The following is an 18,339-nucleotide window of genomic DNA, read 5'->3' as shown; positions in this document are numbered from 1 at the left end:
GTCAATTGAGTCTTCGATTCAAGTGACGTCGGGCCTTGGTGCGATAGTGCGTTGAACTCCACTGTAGGGAAGTGGGGTGCCCCTGTTGGCAGTTTGGGCGGTCGAAGGCAATCCTAGGCTGCCGGTGTTGAGTCGGTTGAGGGAACCCCGACAAGTGCTAGTGCTAGTAGTGGTTAAGACATCAATCGCAATTATGATAGCTGCATAGTCTGTTAGGCCAATTGGGGTAAAAGCGGTGCGATGGCCTTCATCATCCCTGTGAGAACCTGCACCTAATGTGTGAGGCTCAAGAATGCTTCAGCAAGGACAACCGAGTGCCTAACGTTCAAACCCGAAGGTGAAAGTTCTGGGTCATTGAACAAGCACCAGTAATACCCCAGTTTCCGAGTGGAGGTGGACGCATTCACCTAAGGAAAGGAGGACGGTTGCCCGTCTTGTGTGAATGTATCATGGGTTGGGTGCAGGGCTTCCTCACTGGAGCGTTACTGAGAGAGTTTACGAGCGGACATTCCTACAACATTAAGGCCTTCCTTCTAGCACCAAAATGTTATAGGGAGAGTACCATCGACAGTGAGTCAGCATGGTCTAGTCTTGACCCTAAGACGTGGGGTCGTCCAAGGAATCCTTGTGGCAATCCTACAAGGTCATTGATGAGGCACCGAGATATCCAAGGTGGCTTCGAAGTGATTTTTAGGTGGCTTTCGAGTACCCAAGGTGGTCCCGAGGTTGGGCAGACGTGGAATCCAGCTTCTCGATGGGCTCCTGCACAAAGGTCTGCGTCGAAGAGAGTTTCCTAACCTGAACCCTCCGAGATGGGCTCCTGCACAAAGGTCAGCGTCGGAGAGAGTTTCCTAACCTGAACCCTCCGACACCCAAGTTAGCTTTCGAGTGGTATATAGTGTAAATGAAGTTTTTTTAGAGAAATGTCCAACCCTTGGGCCAGCGTCGGGGGTTGACTTTTATACTTGATTGATCGAGAGAATCTTCTATAAAAATCTCAATGCCTCTCCTTTAGCGTCTTATCCACAAGGACGACAAAGAGCCTCTCATGACAGCTCGAACAGTCTCCCGTGGACTGTTGTCCACGAGGATCGACCGGGCTAACCCGAACGACCACTCGTGAACTGTAATTCATGGGGGCCGACAAATTATAACCACCTCTACGTTATTGCCCCGTGGAGGGTGAGTCAGCCTTTTTTTTTTTTTTGGCTCCTTTGTGACGTCCAGTTAAAAATATTCCCTATCAGGTGGTGGAAGAGAAGCCGACGCAAGCTCATAGGGGAAGACGCAGATACGTCTCTCGGCCGTGCTGCAGAAGCCAGAGAGAAGTTGATTTGCGTCGCATTCGCTGGAGAACAGGTGATGGGTCGATTCTTTAGATTCATGCCGACCCATTTCGTCGGCCAGTCATTTCATCGAACAGGTTTGGTCGTTTACCGTATTCAAAATAAGTGAAACATGTGGTTAATTACCAGTGTACAGTCACTAATTTCTTTCAGTAGGAAGGTAATGCCAAGAAAGAAGAAACTATTCTATGCTTACAACAGCAAATCTGCACTACAGTGTCTTCAGCTTGTGTATCAATTATTGGTTAATCATTGATTAACCATTTTACTGGATATTGAAGACTGTAGCTCAATTTCATATGCTATAGACATGTCAAAGGGCAGATAGCAGTAGGAGTTGATAACATCCAGAAAGTGTTAACACCCATCCTAAACATCAATTTTGCAGCAAACATGGGAATGGAATCCTTAAGTTACATGAACATTCAAACTTGACAGCATTGTTCCATTTAGTGACTTCCTTTCTTTTCTTTGGAAAGAACTAACAGCAGGGAACCACTGCTTACACTAAAACCCACACCAATTAAACCCTTTAGGTTTTACATTCCGTACAATATCCATCATGGGCTTCAAGTGATCGCGAGATTTATGCTTCATTACATGAAGCTTCTAATAAGCATAACCTTTTCTCACTCGAAAGAAAAAGAGCAAATAATATACAAGATGGAGGGGAGAGAAAAAAATACAAATAATTCACTGGGAAACATTAGATGTATTTGCTTCATTCTCCGAGCTGCATGGTCATCGCGAACAATGTCGTGAGAGATGTCTTTGCTTTTACTTGATGGTTCATGCAAAACCATCCATCAGTTGCATGCCTTCCCGGCTCATCTGCTGCACTTCAGAAGGTGATAGAATTCTGATGCATTTGACACAGTTTATGAACTCCCTACAGGTGCAGAGAAGCACTCAATTGTTAGCAATTAGAGAGACATGATATAGCTCGAACTAAATCATTTCTTGGGTGGATATTTTATGAACAAGACATGGAGTCATGATAGACTTGACGGTCAACCGATTAAAAACACCAATGAGATGATCATTTTCAGATTGGCTTTGGCAGATAGACCGTACAAAATGATACTTGAAATGTACTAAAGAAACTATGATTATATGTAAACTTAACACCTAAGAAACACAGATCAAAAACATCTATTCTCTAGCACATTTCTCGGCAATGATACCAAGATACTCAAATTGTGGTATAAAATGGCTGTCCAAAGAACACTATCAATAACTATGTTAAGAGAGAAAGAGAGACAGAGAGAGAGGAAGTAGAAAATTAAAATGGCAATGAACTAAAGATGTGCAACGAACCATTATTTCTATGTACCCTAAAGATGCCATTATAATTTTGTCCGCTTCCAGTATTTTCTTCCTTTCTTTGTGCTTAGACCACAACAAGGATTCTTGGGGCCATCCCAGCAAATGCAGACACCACTAGCCATGCATCTCTGGCACAACGAGGCTGCACTTATCAGAGTTCAGCGACATGGAGAGAACCTTTATCTCGTCAGAGGACAACCAAGATGGTTAGGATGCTATCGACCATGACTAGACAGGAAATTTCCTTTCTGTTTTTGCTGAAATCATGCAATCAACCATGACTCCCCAGCTTCATAGCTCGGGGAGGAAGACTAGTTCATTCTTGCAACTTAACCATTCAAGAAGCATGCATGACTTGGTGCAACAAAAGCAACTAAATTGAATAGTTAAACTTGCATTGGTCATTCAGTAATCAGGACAATATTCTTGAATTGGTATGCGAAATTTATGTAAATGAGGATCCTTAAGGTACAAAATTTGACATGGCTCGTCAGTGCACACCCTTATTTACTCTTAAAATGGAAAGGAATCCAAAGACAAAAAATAACTGTGTAAGTAAATCAATAAGCCAATGTGGGTAGGGTAGCTCAGTCAAATTTGTCTAGGAAGAAAGATAACTTGATCTAGAAACCTAACCACTTGGTTAAGTGACCGAGTAAACATTTGAAACCAAAAGCTCTAAGATTCACATGATGGTACTCTCAAGTTTCCTTTATTGTGGGTTTGCACCACAATACTAAATTTAGATGGAAAAAAGAATATAGTGAAAACCAAATCACCTTTATATACAAATTACAAAGATATGAAGAAAAATAATATTATTAAAACATATTTCAGAAAAGAAGAATCTTATTGGGCCCATTGGGTTATTAATGAATCTAAGCAATTGCATGGAAAAAAGGAAAGGAAAGTCGACACTTACTCCCAAGGATCATCCCCAATCATTTTCGTAATCTATATAAACAAGCTTCCATTCTGAACCATGTGGATCATCCAGTTGTCCCTCTAATCCAAACATGCAGGCAACTGCAGATCTCAATTCATAATAATTACTAAAGCGTGTTACATCAATTGATCTTCCAACAGATCCTACTTTTTGAACCTGTTCAACAAAGATATCATCACTTTATTAGTAAAAAAGATAATTTGTTTTGTTTATTCTTGAAGTAATTCCAATATTCGAAACTAGTATTCCACCTTAGTGCATGTTCTTAAAGGTTGTCGACATGCTTGCTTCCTGGAACCTCGGTATAAGCTGCAATCATTTGTAGCTATGCTGGCAGATGATGTGCCTGCAGAGCTGTCAGGAACGTCGTGTAGCGAGAATACTGAGTCTGTCATTCTTGTTGAAGTAATGTGAGACAATGATTCCTGATTTGAAGTGAAATTACAAACTGGCATCACTGAAGGAATTTGAAACCAGGAAGATCCTATTGGACTGAGGCTGTCCATGGCTGCACCTGGAACACGGCCCATATCCATGCTTTCATTGATAGGGTCAAGATGGAGATTGCCAATTGTCTCACCCTGGTTGTTACTCTCCTCGAACAAGTCCATTATCCCATATGAGATAGATACACCCTGCAACACAGTGCAGTCCCCTTGAACAACTAAGTTGTGAACCTCAGATGAAAGGATGCCTTGGACAAGCAGCTCATCACCTAGGGAGTTTAATTTTGTGCCAAAATATTCTTGAATATCTGTTGTGATGCACTGGGGTGTTCCAGAATCCGAAATGCAAGAGAGCTGAAATGTCTCTGTGGGCTCAAAATTGTTGGGATTTGCCATCGCAGCATTTTCAGCTGTAGAGAAATGTTGTTTCTGCTGCATTGCTGCTGTGGTGACTACTTCCCGCTGAGTAGAACTTCCCATTGTATGCAGTGCTGGCATAATTACTGAGAAACTTCTTGAGAGTTCACGGCTTCTAACATTCTGCAAAATACCGGCATATATGGACTGGTGATGTCCAAGCAGGCCATCACAATTAGGATTACAAGGCTTGTTAAGAAGCCTCGAAAAATTTTCTGACCCAAAACAAGCGAAAAAGTGCTGTGTGTCGACATTTCCATCTTCAGTTGGATTTGTAAATGGCTTCAAACTTACAAACTGATTGTTTATTGCAGGACCTACAACACATAAGCAAAATAATCAGGATGTTACAAACCGAACTGTATGACATTATGAAAAGAATCACATATTTGACCCTTCAAAGCATTAACTTGCACATGTACCCTCGGGAACAATATTTATTTGCAGCTGTCCCCTTGAGGTCATAGTCTACTGACTGCTGTAATCCCAATATAAGTTTAGGCTACTGTCAAACCAATCCTCAGAGAACATATATATCTTTTATTTTGTTGACTTTATCACTAGCTACGCAATCTAACTATGATTGGTTAATGAAATTTTAGTGGAGTGCATTTTGCATGATAACAACCACATTTTGACATTGTCAGATTCTTTGCTAACCAGAAATGTCACTGGTGCAAATAAATTACACTTCATGATGCAATGATTGTTGAAACGGTATTATAGCGAATGCAGGAAAATTAGGAACATAACTAATCGGAAACATTTCCACAGCACACATCAAACTAGTATCTTATATTCCAGTAAATCTTAGGGCTAAGGCTTCCTGGTCCTTTCTAGCTAGGTGTCCGCAGAAAAAGGAAATGTTATATTGTGCTGTATTTTCAAATAAAATATTTGACAAAAATTTTAGTGCATTATTAAACAAGATAAAATTCCTAGGAACCAAAATATGGGCAGGATAGATCACATTATATATCTCAGGGCGAAAAAGTGTTTGCAATGAGAATAGAATTTCACAAACAAGTTCTACATCAATCTTTGGTTCCCACCTGTGCTACGATTAGAAAATCACATAGAAATCAACGTGATAGCAATTTTCTTTGTCACTGAAGGTTACAAACAAGAAAAGCCACAAAGAGTTCTCTTCCAAGCAATATGAAAACACTCACCTACATATCCAGGAAGACATTGTCTTTTTAAACTTGAAGTTGCATTAGGAAATGCAAAAAGACTTTCTGGGGTTTCAATTTCCCATAAGCTGACCGTATCAGGTCTTTCTCCATAACCGTGTTCATACCATTCCACCTGGAAACACAAAATTAGAGCAAAAGGAGAAGTCAATCAATTTCAATCATCAACGTTGATCTTTTTTTGTAAATGCATGAGCAAAAGCTGACTCACTTGCAGGTTTTGCCACCTTGAATTAGGCCATCTGACAGGATCATAATCACTGATACCTACAATTGTGCCCATGTATCTACAAGAACAAGCAACACATTTCAGGATGTTAATTCCTATTAAAAAAAAGGTCCATAAATGCTACATAATGAGTTTACTGAATTTGTAGAACTTAAGCACCAAAGAAAATAATTATTGACGAGCACATTTAGGCAGCATGATGAAAATTCACATAGATATTAGATACATTACTCTGTTGGAATATAAACACATACAGATGTGCAAAATTCGAGTTTATACATACCCATACTTCTAAGCATATAGACATATCACTTGAAATTTTCCCCATGGTCATCGAGGCAAAGCAGTAGGAAAATAGCTAAGCATATCATTACCTATAAGCTTGTTCAGAAAACTATAATTGCCTAATTAAACAAATGTATAAACTTTCCACCAAAGAAAATTATTTAAGATTTCTTCCAAACTTAATCTATAAACTTTCCACCAAACGAAGGGCATCATCTATAATGGTAAATTAGGTTCTGTTGGGTGGAGAAGTGGCAGCTTCGAAAAGAAGGCATATGCCTCAAAAAGAAGAGAGCCTGAGAATGGCCATGTGCTAAAACCAAAGAAGCTATATTTATTTATATCTTGTGCTTCTGCATATTAAGCAAAATTAACTAATGCAATTTGGAAGCAATAATAAAGATAGCATGTACAGTTAATTGGATTTCTTGTCCTGGAGAGAATTCTTATGAGTCAAATCAATGGACATATTGCATCATAATAAACTCCGTATAACACTGCAGTAGTGATTGATAAATAATGAGCACCTTAGGACCATGGAAATAGAAGTAAGATTTTGGTCTACTTAGGTGTGAGTAAAAATATAGCACTGGTAGTCTGAACCAATAGGTCAAAGTAATCCTTTTCTGAAGATTTAGAAATTCATAATTTTCATCATAACAATTTCAGTAGCAAAAGAAAAAAAGAGATCCATCAGAGAAAACAATGAACCATGGGATTCATAATGGAAATTATCGAGGCCTAAAATCACGGTTGGGTGTTACTACCAATCGGCAGCCGGACCAGTATGGATCCAATATGTATTGACATACTGATACTTGGTATGTGTTTGTATGGCCTGGACCAGAGAGAAATAGGAGCATAAGAGGGCAAGAGTATACGAGGTGAAGAGGGGGGAGGAAGGAAGGTTTGGCTGAAGAGGAAGAGGCTTACCAGAGGTCAAGCAGGAGGTGGAGAAGGTAATGACAATGGGGCAAGATGGAGGAGGCAGTGGTGATGATGCCATGGCGAGAAGGAAGTGGCGAAGGAAAGGAACAGAGAGAGAAAGAGCCACACAGAGAGAGAGAGAGAGAACATATATGAGAAGGCAAAGAAAGGAAAAAAAAAAAAGTAGATCTTGAAACTGAATATAGGTGATCATGGAGTAGGTCTATCACTCAGTACACCATGTTTCGACTGTAAAATCTGGTTGGTAAGCTTGGTATGATAATCAAACTAGGTTGTATGAAACTATACTAAACAATAACTGGTGGTTCATGGTCGAATCAATAAATACTATGCACAGTTTGGTACACCCATTACAATGGTATGAACTAGAATTGGTTGGTCCACACACCAGTTTATAATTGGACGGGTAATAACCAACCTGTACCAACCACTATGCCTGATTTTAAATAACTAGAAATTATTACATGCATGACTATTACTGTTACATACTCAAAATCACAAATAAATAAATATTTATGCATTGATCCCATAGAACAATTGCTATGCTTGAACTGACAACAACTACCATATAAACAGTAAGAATACACAGTGATGATAGGAAAACAACCTGCGTTTACTTGACTCAGTTTCAAACGTCATGCCAAATCTCATCCCAATTGATAACTGGGTATACGCAGCTTTATGATACTTGGTTAAAGGAATTATAAACTCAGAAGAACATGCTCTGAGAAAAAAAAAAGAAATATTAATAAATAAGAATCAAGAACAAAAATAGCTCAAAGTTTTAAAATATGGTGATCAAACAAGAGCAAAACAATGTACCTACGATTATAGTACACAGTGAATGGACTCCTACTTGCCACAGCATGAGCTGCCACAGCAAGGACACCAATATGCATACTGTCAGTGGAAAGTACAGATGATGTTAGGGCTGTTTGTTTACGGTTGGCACGTCTAACACCCAAGAGTAGCTGTGACTTCTCATCCCTGTATGCACTACACATGTCATTAGTTTCTGGTGATGATCTTTTTTTTTACCAAAAGATAAAATACTCAAACTAGCCCCACACAGCAATTCATAATGTGCATGTATATACATCAAGTAAAACCAAAAATCTTCAGCTATTCAAATAGTAATTCATAACATACTACCTTCTACATAAGCATAAACTTCCAGTATATTGCAATTAAATAAATTTTCAATACATTATTCTTGTGTCAACCTGCCCAAGGCTTGATTGTGTTCCGACTAGCATAACAACGATTATAAAAAAATATCTGAAGCCTAATTTCTGGTTTCACATAATAACAAGCATCTAATAAAGGAAACATGGGAATGTCTGCTTTCTGGTTTCACATAATAACAAGCATCTAATAAAGGAAACATGGGAATGTCTGCTTCCTTGTTCCCCATACTTGAGCTCTAATAAGTCTGAAAGGAACAGAGTAAATCATTTCGGATTTGTCTTCTAATAAATTGATGACTTTTCATAGGGGTAACATTTTTTATCCAACCCATCCAACAGACCTGAACCAACCTAGATGAGGGACAAACAAACAGATCTGAGAATAGCTCCATTGTTTGAGATGTATGTTCCAACAAAAACTTCCCTCACTCTAAGACCAGATTGGTTCCAACTTTAGGCATTTGATCGAAGCAGATCATAATTGCTTGGTCACTATTAGATTTGGTTGACTGGATCAAGGACTCACTCAGATCAAATCTTCATGCTTTTTTATTTTTATCAAAAATGTGGACTAGTAGGTATGCTTTGCATTCTCAGTCAATAATCAGGATGAGACCAGGTTGGTGCAGATTCATTTAGAAGAGATTAGTACAAAATTATAAGTTATCTTCATATGATATATAAAATGAAAATCCAAGTCAAACCAAGTTTGTCGGAATAAATGAAACTAACAGGAGATGCCCTTGTCATAAAGTTCAACAATTTTCAGTAGGTTGCCTTTCCAGTACAAAAATTGTTCATAAGACTCCTCTATAATTGTTGATGGCATGGATTAGCTTATAATGGATCTGCAAACCCTTTATTCCTTAAATTGTGCATCAAGAATGTCAGAAAGCCTTCTATAGGGTATATAACACACTGGTTAGCAATGGACATTTTGGAGTTCACATGCACAGAAATCTCAAACTTGCAACAAGAGTCAGTCGAGATTGAGTGACATGGACACAGAAATCATCTTTGAAAACCTATGCAGTCAGAAAAGCGTTTATAGATCCACCTTAAGCAGGTCGTGCCATCAAATAACTCCCGACAAGCCTTATAATTATTATATTTGCAAACTATTAAAATGTTTCAAACTAAAACCAGCATCTCAACAGTTCATCTGTTTCCAACAAGGTCAGGTTTGAGTTGATTAAGAGAAGATTATATAAATAAAATCAGAATTTATTCAACCTACTATAATGTCCATGATTCGTATCTGGGTTATAGGATCTGGCGGTTATATGGTATGTTTGATATTGTCCAACTTTGGCCCAAACCTAACACAAGTTTTCATTTTAGCCAACCTCAACTCGTCAATAATTTGTTACTTTCACAGTCATGGTATTTGAAATTTCAGCGATACTATTGGAAGGAAAAAAAATTTCACGAGGCATCTCCGCAAGAGCATAATCATAGGAAGTCCATGGGAAATTATTTTTTGAACCCTCATGATGTCTTTAAATCAGCATATATCCAATTAGTTTCCAATTGCTTGTATAAAAGTAGAACAGATAAACTTGAACAGACCAAGAAAATTATCCTTTAAGAATATCAGAGAATAACTCTATATATTTTATGAACCTGGACACTGGCTATGAGAAATCTACACTATATCTTCTATGATCTTGTAGAATACAACAATTAAAGCAATGAAAGAACAATCATTCAATAATTTCCAAGTTTCTAGGTTTTGAAAAGCCAATCCCAAGATCAAATTGTAATATAATTACAATCAGAAACATATTTCCTCATGTTCTGCCATTTTACCTGATAAACAAAACAGAATCACCAGCTTTAAGCCTTTTTGCACTCACAAACAAACTCCATCCAGTGGTCAAAAGATGTCTCTTCGGCTATCCTGGAAAGAAGAGGAAAGCACTCTGTTACTTACAACTTTTGTAAGAAAGTTATCATGTCTATATGCCTATACTCCTACCACGATAGATGTGTCGAAATGTCCACAAGTTATCGTGCAAATCCCTGACAATAAGTTCTGATTTGGATCATTGAATAATCCTGGGAAATATAAGCAAGTTTAAAGGCATGTCCAATAGAAAGTCGGCAGAAAATTAACCAACTCCTCACCAACTGTGGAAATAGCTTTTCGGCAGCCCTTCGAGGTACTGAGAATCCACCATGTGTGCTAGTATCACTTACAATTAAAATCTTACAGAAGAACTCAGTTGGGTGCTTACATCTAATATGACCTAGATCTGGAATAGGAAAGACATCATTTTCCCGAAAGGAAAAGAGAAAGATAAGAATCAAAATACTAGTAGGAATCCACTCTTGAACTAATAGCTCAAAAAGTACATTTTAATTTTCACTATAATGCCATCATATCTTCATGATAGTGTTGCATGAAGTGCTGGATTGCAAATGCAAGCTTCTAAGTCACTGTAAAGCACTCAGGTCTTAGCCACCTAGTGAACATCTTCTCTCAACTCCAAGTCTTGGAGGACAATATTTGGAACCAACAAATGCACGCTTTTTTGCTGCACTCTTATAGTTTCACCTTCTCAAACTAAAATGAGTTGTAATTGAATTCTCCCACAAGAAAAGAGAAGCCTCATTTTAACTAACAAGATTAACTTGCACAAAGATGTAGAATTACAATATGTTGTGACCGAATCTCAAAAAGCTAAGGGAAAAAAATCAGTTACCAAAGAAACTGGCATGTCTTTTATAAAGAAAAATAAAAGCTGTCTAGGCAAGATCAACGATTATTATTAGAGAAATCTAATTCCTGGAATGGAAACATGAGTATCAAAATATGTAATTCAACAAAGCAAGATGAAAATCTTACAGAACTTACTGGCTGAAGGGTCATCTGAGCATATATTTCATCCGTCTCCTTGTCAGCCTAGGAATATGTGCCAATCAGAAAAAGGCAAGTATTCATAAATATTTTAAATAAAGAAATAGTAGAAAGCCAACATCACATACCATACTCACATGTAGTGTAACATTGTGAACTTGGCACATCAATTGAGATGGGAGATCTGTGTAGGCAGAAATCTGTGAGTTTGCTATTTTTCTAGTTGAAGCAGTCACCTGACCAGAAGCCTGAAGATAATTAACAAACCAAAGAATGAATAGATTTAAATTTTTGCAACAATAACTTGATCAATATCTTTTTCTGGCTCAGAAATGATGGCTTAAAGCAAACTTTACAATGTCCACCATCCCATAAATCAAAAAACATCCAAATATATCTGATGAAAATTAGTATGGATATGTAATGTCTAAATGTGAGTTGCATTTAATCCTGCCTAACATATGTGATTATCAATGGCATTCGAATCATAATAGGAATCAAAGTTTCGAAAGTTTTATCATGCAGAAGAAGCCATTCTACCAAAATTTTAAATCTTTAGTTCTTAACCCAGATCACTCAAGTGTCAATCTAGGTTTGTTAGAAAATTTCTGGACAGAGAAAAAGACTGTTGGTCAAATCACAACTAAAATCAATAAGACAAGAAATTTGAAGTCTGTTTTTCTATTAACAAATGCTTGTGCAAATTTTTGAATGTCATTTTGCTGCCGAAGATTTCGAGCTAGGTGATCTCCAGGAAAGATGATATAAAGACAAGACAAGAATCCGTATCCACAATACATGAGATGATCAGAAAGAAAAGAACCTGTTCACTGTATCCCTGTGGAAAATAGTTTAGTAGGCTGCCAGGTTGAGGCAATGATACAAGTGGTCCAGCACAGGCATGCCAAAACTCAGAATTTAACACCTTTCTTGCACCGACACATAATAGTAAGCTGAATATTTTCTTCAATTCAACAACAAGTGAATGAACAAACAAAAAAAATCTTAAGTAAATGAGCATACTTCCACCAAATATTACAGTTACGCAAAATGAGCATTATACATGAAGGTGTAATGAAGAAGAAAATCACTCACTTGGCTTGCTTGGAACGTCACCCAAGAGCTTCATTTCATCTAACAGTGCTGCAGCGTTTTTTAGACCGGAGACTCGGACATTTGTTTGAATGGAAGACATCTTCAACCAGCAATCTTAGAAGATTAACTTGTATTGAGACAAAACTGAAGACAGAATGGTGAACAACAGCCTCTCCCCGCGACAGAAGAGGAACCTCCATGCTGCACCCTTCATCCCGTGAACCAAAAACCTCCCTTAAACATCCTACCACAAAGTAAGTGGTGTCACGTTCCAAACACCAGAAGCAACAGTCCAATGAACATATTTTAACAGCATCAGCATTCGGAGGACACCACTTCAGCATCATCCACTGTACATCTTCAAGCACAGAACATATTTTAACGCTCGTTGGAGCAGAGAAAGACAAGCTGCGGTAATTGTCCATACAGAACATACTTTAACACTCGTCTTTATGCAAAACCTTTTTCTCTGTACTGTGTACCTTCTCTCTTGCACTTGAAGTGTCTTCTGTTGTCATTGATTATGCACATGTTTTACATCTGTTTTGCTTGATTTGACTGACATTGAGAAACATCTTCTGACGGCTTATCGATTTCTTTGACATTGGTGTGTAGCATTTTTCTTCCATCAATATGGCATTTCTTTCTCTAGCATGCATAAAAGAAGACTACACCTATGCATTGACCCATTAACATAATGAACTAGGACCCATTAACTTTTTCTATTTGTTGTGATAGACTTCAATTGCTCAAAGAATCTCATATCTTAGGAAACAAGGATACAACAATTCCAGGTGACAAGTAGGAACTGGCTTATCAAGTACAGGTTTCTATTTAACAAATACAATGAAAATGTATATGCCCTAAAGTTTAAAATGGGCTTAAATGTCATCAAAGCAAGATAGTCTACAATACTCATCTTTGCATCAAAGCAGATGTGCCAAGAAAAACACAATTATCTTTCATAAAATTAAAAGAAAAAAAAAACAGAGCTGCTTTATTCACCACTTCAAGTGATTATGGATTGCTTTGCTGCACATAATTATCAATCTGATGCCATAATGGTTGAAAAAGAATCAAGATTATGGAAGTGATGAACATACATACACGGCCATAAGCATTTCTTTGAACAAATTCTTCCTTTGTTATAAACTAATGGTAAACATTCTGATTCATGGAATTATCTACTAGTTCTCTGAGCATTCTGATCTTAGATTGCAACTCATGATTCAGTTCCATAGGCACCAGTCCCGTGTCTTTTTCCCTCCCTTTTGAGATGCAGCATCTTAATATTCATTCACCATTGTCCTAGCTAACTCCACCAATCAAGAGGCTTTCCTTGACAAATCCAACTGAGGAAGAAGATTGACAAGCTCTAATCATTCATGTTAGGGGTGCTAATTCAACTATAATTTCCCCTTTTTTTCAAATAATGAACCGGGCACCTGCATAGCGAATTACCTGGGTAATTGATATTTATCTGGTAGATCCACAACCAATCCAGAGTTTAAGCTCTAGATAAACTGCACGTTTGCAACTACGTCCATTAACATGCTTCGCATAGATGACATCAATTTCCAGGAAAGAACTCAGAAACAGAAGCTTATACGAGGGATTATGCTCGCAATGATTATGGCTGGAACCAAACGAACCAAATTGAGAGAGACCGATCGATCGACTGTTGTTGCGAATGGTGATAGGAAAGATCAAAGTAGTACCTGTTAGCATGATGACGTTGGATTTTGCGAAGCTGTAGCGATTGATGAGGAGGTACTTCATGCAGTTGGCATCATTTATACACCCCATAAGCTCGTTTCACGTGTTCCGATCCGTGACCTCACCGCTTTCTTTCGCCCACCACCACCCAGCATCGGCGGCGGGTGCGGGAGGCGGGACGGAGCCAGGAGGCGGAAGGGGATGGGAAGCCCCTGGTGGCGTGGGTACGCCCCAAGAATCGCACACGTAGGAGATGGACTTGCAGATGGTGCGTCGCACGGACGACGCCCCCGATGGGCGCTGCAGCGGGGTGTGACAGTGGGAACAATTAATCAGCATCATCGTCGCATACGGCCCGAACATGATGAGGCAGACGGATCTGATCGAGAAGGCTGAGGCTCGGATGGCCCGTCCGCGGAGAAGATGGGAATGGAGGTGACGGAGGATGAAGGACGAGAAGAAGAAGCTGACGAAACGGAGTGGCAGAGTTGACGTGTATTGGCTTTCAGTTTCTTATTTCTTTGGTAAATTCAAACACCCGCACCTTCGTCCTGTCCAAAACCCACTTGTCCTATGTGATCATTACACAAAGGGCCCAAGAGATAGGGTATTATACTCGGGCACTGCTAGGTAACTCGGATAAGTGTGCTGGAGAGATGTATTCAATACCTAAATACATCTAGTATAATAAATTAATTAATTATATTATAAGAAACTGCATTAGTATTTCCATAAGTGTTAAACTTCCAATCATCTATATTTTTTTTAAAAAGTATATCTTACTTTTACTATATTTTTTGAAAAAAAAACCTTTTTTATTTTTTTAAAAAGGTATTCTTTTTTTTTTGTGATATCTTTTTTGTAATTCCATAAATGAGAGTTATTGGGCTTCAACGTTACATGCTTCCACTAGATCGGGTATGCCCCTTGTCACAGATGATAAGAACAACAATCTATCCTCCATAGTAGAGGAGGTGGTGGTGATCCTTCAAAACTTAAGTAAAAAATATAATATTAATTAACACAAACAATAGGTGCCTCCTCTCACAAGATCAGTGAGACCCATTTGTTCTACTACCTGTGAGGTCATTCACATGGGTGAAGAAACTATTACTATTACATGGGTGAAAGCGACATGCGATAGATGATGATGAGGGATATTTATGAGATTAAAAAAAATTATTAAAAAATAATGTCATTCGAGAAAAAAAATTAAAAAAAATTATCATAAAAACAAGAAATACTTTTTCTAGAAATATAGTTGATTGTAAGCTTAACTCCTATGAACCCCCGTGGTGGAGCGGATCCGATTGCACGGATATGACATGACGAAGATTACAAGGTGAAGGCAACCATAACAGGGCAATAGCAACGTACATTGGATGATGATGAGCAATAATAAAGAGACGAACGGGAGGTACATGAACCTAGAAAACTAGGAAACTAAGATACCAAGTAATACTAGACTTGGAATCTCAAGGTACATGAACTTAAAGCAGAGGGTAGAGTCAAGTCGGATTTAGATGTCTTTGAAAACCTGCCACAATCCCAACATCTTTGTCGGATCAGGGAAATCTCACCACAATTAGATCAATGGCAACCTAGAAAAGCTGCAACACCAAAAACCAACCACCTACTACCATACTGAATTCATGAGATATTTCTCGGTGAAGCTCTCCCTGGCTTTATAGCATTTCCTTGCTGAAAACTTTATTTAAAAGATTATCTTGATCAATACAATCTTCTTTGAGATCATCATCCATTTTCAATCAGGTGCTCATTAAACAGATGACATCTAGAGGTCCTCTTGCTATGTTTTCGGCTTCACGATTGACTTCTGATGCAGTAGGGACTTCCATTCTCATTATGTACAGTGGCCAGGAACCCATAGGCAAGTGCCTAAGAATAAACAAACCTGTCTTGCCTTGTCTCCTTCAAATATCCATGATATGTGCAACTACTAGTGCCCTTAAGCTAGAAACAAGCCATTGAACAAGCCCATCAGCTTTGCAATGTGCAAAGAAAGAATTTCTGATGCTTTCATCCTCTAATAGCATATTTCAATTGGATCTTATCAAAGCATGGTCTGATAACAAACTTAACAAGAAATATTTTAGTAAATCTTGATGTCACCACTTCAGGTCTCTTTCTCTGAGAAGCCAATTCTCCATTTGAGAAAAGGTGATCGGAATTGACTTGTTGCCATCAAAAAATATAGTTAACTGCATTAAGGTTGACAAGGTGATATCTTCTATAGGAATCATAGAGGAATTCTGATACCAATAGATGGAACATCAAAGACGATGATCCCTCCTAATAATAACGCTTGTATCATCTTTATCAATTCTCATGGCATAGCGATATTAGCGATCCTCTTGAAAGTCCATGGCAAAAGTATCACAGGCTATCCACTCAGTAACATCAAGTCACGCTACCGACAGAATGGCTGTTAAGAGAACAAAGATTGTCCACAGCCCGATACATCTCACGGATGATGTCCTATCAACGGATATCGACCGAATTCTTATCCCTCCATGGTATCAATCAGAATCAATTCAATCCTCCCAAATAATAACAATCGAGAACAAACTTTTAGGCCCGAGGTAGCGAAACCCCTTGTGAATCAGCATGCAGCGAAAGATTTATGCATAGAAGCCCCCAACCTAGGTCAAATGAAACGGGATGGAGAACGAGGGGAGGGGTAGAGATGCCTCACCGACGACGCCAGATCCACCGGAACCACTGAGCATCATTGATGAGAGCTTCTACGATCGATGATCTCCCTCGAGCTTGGTGATCTCCTCGCGACCACGGACGACGCAGCCGAAGAGGATCTCGAGACCACGGGTGGGATGTCAAGCCCAATTATGATGCGGGTCGATGTGATATAGCCGAGTATGCAAAATTACATACAAACCCTCCCGAGTTACTTATATTTGTATTGAGTTGGCAAAGATGTTATATGCTAAAATTGAAAGGTAGAAGGATAAATATGTAAATGTATATACTAAAAAAGGTCATCAGTGTCATTAACTTAAGTAAAACTAATTAATAATATATGAATGTGTATATATCATTTGTAAATTCTTAAAAAATCTGAAAATATAATGAATCTTTGGATTTTTGTGAATATCATATATTTATTTGTTTTTAGGAATGATTGACTTTTCTGATTTTTTTTTCCTTTCGTTATAAACGAAATAGATTTTTAAGTATTATTAGCCTTTTGTTATTTACTTAAGTAGATGTACCTTTTTTTTTGCAATGATAAATTATAAATATAAGATTATGATCTAGTCTTGTCCTCAAACACCCAATTGTGAGGATAAAACGATATTATACTTAGATTATCATGACTCGATAAGTTAATTGGTCTATTAATTTTATTTTAACAAAATTCATCAAAATCTTATAAGTAAATCTTAATTTTGTCCACTTATGACATGGGACTATAGATCAAATTGAAAAATTATATAACTTATAGTTATTTCCTATTCGAGCTCCTAAATATTATGTTTTGTTATAATACAAAAATGTTAGGATTTTGGCTATCAATTTTATTTGACCATAATCGTTAACTAAATTATTTAAGCTAAAGTTAATTGTAATATATTCATTAAATCTTTATAAGTCAATCTTAATCTTATTCATCTATAATATAGGGCTAATTAGGATATTTCACATGCAATGTTAGACAACTCGAAAGAATGTGTTAGTGGTGATATATTCAAGACCAAAATACATCTAATATGATAAATTAATTAATTAAATTATAAGAAACTGCATTAGTATTTTCAAGTTAAACTTTCAATCATCTTTATTTCTAGAAAAAAGTATAACTTACTTTTACAATATTTTTTTTAACTTTATTTTTTTTCTTGAAAGATTTTTTTTTAAAATCTTTTTTTTAATCTCATTAATGTCCCTTATCATCATCTATTGCTCGTCGTTTTCACCCATATAATCGTAATAGGTTCTTCACCCATGTGAATGATGTCACGGATAGTAGAACAAGTGGATCCTAGTAATCTTGTAAGAGGAGGTATCTGTTGTATTAATTAATATTATATTTTTTACTTAGGTTCGAGAGGACTGTTCATACTCTCTTGAGCGCCGTCACCTCCTATGCAATAGAAGATTTATTTCTCGTGGTTGTTGCTAAGTACTTTTTTGTCGTAGCTCCCATGGCCTCCTCCTCCTCCTTGTCGGCATCACTCGCACCCTTGCCTAATTCACTAGCAACAACTAGATGTATTTTATCCACTCAAGTGACATTGAAGATAGGTTGTTGTTCTCATCATTCATGACTCCTCTTGAGTTGCTTATCTTTTCATCTAGTGATTAT

General features: G+C 37.7%; 1 long non-coding RNA gene and 1 pseudogene across 3 annotated transcripts; both read right to left on the bottom strand.

Annotated features, from left to right (window-relative positions):
• Positions 1-1,740: 1,740 nt before the first annotated feature.
• Positions 1,741-11,551, bottom strand: LOC135629145 (auxin response factor 11-like; annotated as a pseudogene).
• A 1,665-nt stretch (positions 11,552-13,216) lies between these two features.
• On the bottom strand, positions 13,217-16,865 carry LOC135628991 (uncharacterized). Of its 3 annotated transcripts, XR_010493127.1 has the most exons (3): positions 13,997-16,860; positions 13,740-13,914; positions 13,217-13,630 (listed from the first exon to the last, which is right to left on the bottom strand). It is a non-coding gene; the product is annotated as an uncharacterized LOC135628991 (long non-coding RNA). The 3 variants fall into 3 exon arrangements; XR_010493126.1 differs by having other exon boundaries at positions 13,740-16,865; XR_010493128.1 differs by having other exon boundaries at positions 13,217-13,801; positions 13,997-16,865.
• Between the last annotated feature and the right edge of the window lie 1,474 nt (positions 16,866-18,339).

The sequence above is a fragment of the Musa acuminata genome, chromosome BXJ3-1, assembly GCF_036884655.1.
Source record: "Musa acuminata AAA Group cultivar baxijiao chromosome BXJ3-1, Cavendish_Baxijiao_AAA, whole genome shotgun sequence".
Taxonomy (NCBI): Eukaryota; Viridiplantae; Streptophyta; class Magnoliopsida; order Zingiberales; family Musaceae; genus Musa; species Musa acuminata.
This window is presented reverse-complemented; position numbering and strand designations above follow the sequence as displayed.